Source organism: Hetaerina americana, unplaced genomic scaffold (assembly GCF_022747635.1).
Source record: "Hetaerina americana unplaced genomic scaffold, ioHetAmer1.1.p SCAF_1242, whole genome shotgun sequence".
Lineage (NCBI taxonomy): Eukaryota > Metazoa > Arthropoda > Insecta > Odonata > Calopterygidae > Hetaerina > Hetaerina americana.
Window position 1 is genome coordinate 1 of NW_027286340.1, and position 2500 is coordinate 2500.

Here is a 2500-nt window from a genome sequence, read left to right on the forward strand (position 1 = left end):
TGTCCACGGTGACTAACACGGTCAATAATAAGAACGGCTATTATTCCTTTACATGAAAGCCGTTTCCATGAGGATATCACTACCTTTTTATTAAATAAAGGCAATGAAGGGAACGTACAAGTCCAAACAAACGATTAAAAATTGCTTTTTTTTTGGATATTGCGAAATATGGGCGAGGGAAGGGGATATTTCCATGCCTGGCTTATAATGTCGAGGAAAATGAATTAAGTGTTAAGTAACGATATATATATGTTGAAAGGTTGACTTGGTTTGTAACTGATGTAACGATTTTTGCAATTCTTCCGGGAAAAAATCCGCAAGTGAAGCGAATTTAATGCGCAAATTATTCGCTGAAAACGAATAAATTACTTGGAAAAATTTTCTAAGTGCCGATTAATAATAATAAAGTAAGAAGTAAGGGTAAACTGGGAAGGACATGCAGAGAGAACGTAATCTTTGGAAAATGGTCGAAAATTTTCTAAGTCCCGCAAAAAATCGGCGTTTTGGACCAGTCTTTTTGCCCAGAATCTCCGAAAAACACCGGCGATTGCGCCATTCTGAGCAATGTCCAAGGGGATCCCAAAATGATTTTGACTTATATGTGGAGTATCGCATTGGCGAGTCCAACCGGTCAGCAAATGGCGAGGAAGTGATTCGGGGTTGGTTCTCGGTCTCTTCGGATCTCGCCCACCTCTACCTAGTCCCTTTTGGATTTGGAACACGAAAGTATAAATTTTCGGGCAAATACCGACGCCATGCGGGTTGCCGGGAAACCCCCGGTCGATTCCCGGTGTCGAGTGGGCTCGGAGTCGGTGAAAATTGAACGTTCTCCTCGCGAGAAAATCGAGCTAAGCGTGGTCCCGGTGGGTGATTCCGCCGGGAACATAGCCCATGCAAGCTCCCTGGTTGATCCTGCCAGTAGTCATATGCTTGTCTCAAAGATTAAGCCATGCATGTCTCAGTACTAACCGCTTTAAGGCGAAACCGCGAATGGCTCATTAAATCAGTTATGGTTCCTTGGATCTTACCCACACTTACATGGATAACTGTGGTAATTCTAGAGCTAATACATGAAACTCGTGCCTCGACCAGTGATGGAAGGGGTGCTTTTATTAGAACAAAACCAATCGGTCGGTCTTCCGTCCGTTGCCTTGGTGACTCTGAATAACTTTTGGCTGATCGCACGGTCTGAGCGCCGGCGACGCATCTTTCAAATGTCTGCCTTATCAACTTTCGATGGTAGGTTCTGCGCCTACCATGGTTGTAACGGGTGACGGGGAATCAGGGTTCGATCCCGGAGAGGGAGCCTGAGAAACGGCTACCACATCCAAGGAAGGCAGCAGGCGCGCAAATTACCCACTCCCGGAACGGGGAGGTAGTGACGAAAAATAACGATACGGGACTCATCCGAGGCCCCGTAATCGGAATGAGAACACTTTAAATCCTTTAACGAGGATCTATTGGAGGGCAAGTCTGGTGCCAGCAGCCGCGGTAATTCCAGCTCCAATAGCGTATATTAAAGTTGTTGCGGTTAAAAAGCTCGTAGTCGGAGGTGTGTCTCGGACGGTCGGTTCGCCGCTTGTCGGTGCTCAACTGGCCGGTCCGGACGTCCTGCCGGTGGGGTCCGCGAGGCTCCGTTATCCTTCTTTGGTCCTCTTCACCGAGTGCCTTGGTGGGCCGGCACGTTTACTTTGAACAAATTAGAGTGCTCAAAGCAGGCCGTTGGTCGCCTGAATACTGTGTGCATGGAATAATGGAATAGGACCTCGGTTCCATTTTGTTGGTTTTCAGAACTCGAGGTAATGATTAATAGGGACGGACGGGGGCATTCGTATTGCGACGTTAGAGGTGAAATTCTTGGATCGTCGCAAGACGAACCGATGCGAAAGCATTTGCCAAGAACGTTTTCGTTGATCAAGAACGAAAGTTAGAGGTTCGAAGGCGATCAGATACCGCCCTAGTTCTAACCATAAACGATGCCAGCTAGCCATCCGCCGAAGTTCCTTCTATGACTCGGCGGGCAGCTTCCGGGAAACCAAAGCTCTTGGGTTCCGGGGGAAGTATGGTTGCAAAGCTCAAACTTAAAGGAATTGACGGAAGGGCACCACCAGGAGTGGAGCCTGCGGCTTAATTTGACTCAACACGGGAAACCTCACCAGGCCCAGACACCGGTAGGATTGACAGAATAAGAGCTCTTTCTTGATTCGGTGGGTGGTGGTGCATGGCCGTTCTTAGTTGGTGGAGCGATTTGTCTGGTTAATTCCGATAACGAACGAGACTCTGGCCTGCTAACTAGGCGTCGGAATCTATTATGCTTCCGACGTAGCTATCTTCTTAGAGGGACAGGCGGCTCCTAGCCGCACGAGATTGAGCAATAACAGGTCTGTGATGCCCTTAGATGTTCTGGGCCGCACGCGCGCTACACTGAAGGAATCAGCGTGTCCTCCCTGGCCGAAAGGCCCGGGTAACCCGCTGAACCTCCTTCGTGCTAGGGATTGGG

At 48.7% G+C, this 2500-nt stretch overlaps 1 non-coding gene across 1 annotated transcript in view; it reads left to right on the forward strand.

The window, feature by feature from the left end:
• Positions 1–899: 899 nt before the first annotated feature.
• LOC139686009 (small subunit ribosomal RNA) overlaps positions 900–2500 on the forward strand; it is a 1865-nt gene continuing 264 nt past the window's right edge. The window contains exon 1 of the ribosomal RNA XR_011700285.1: positions 900–2500. This exon is cut by the window's right edge and continues 264 nt beyond it. This is a non-coding gene — a ribosomal RNA (small subunit ribosomal RNA).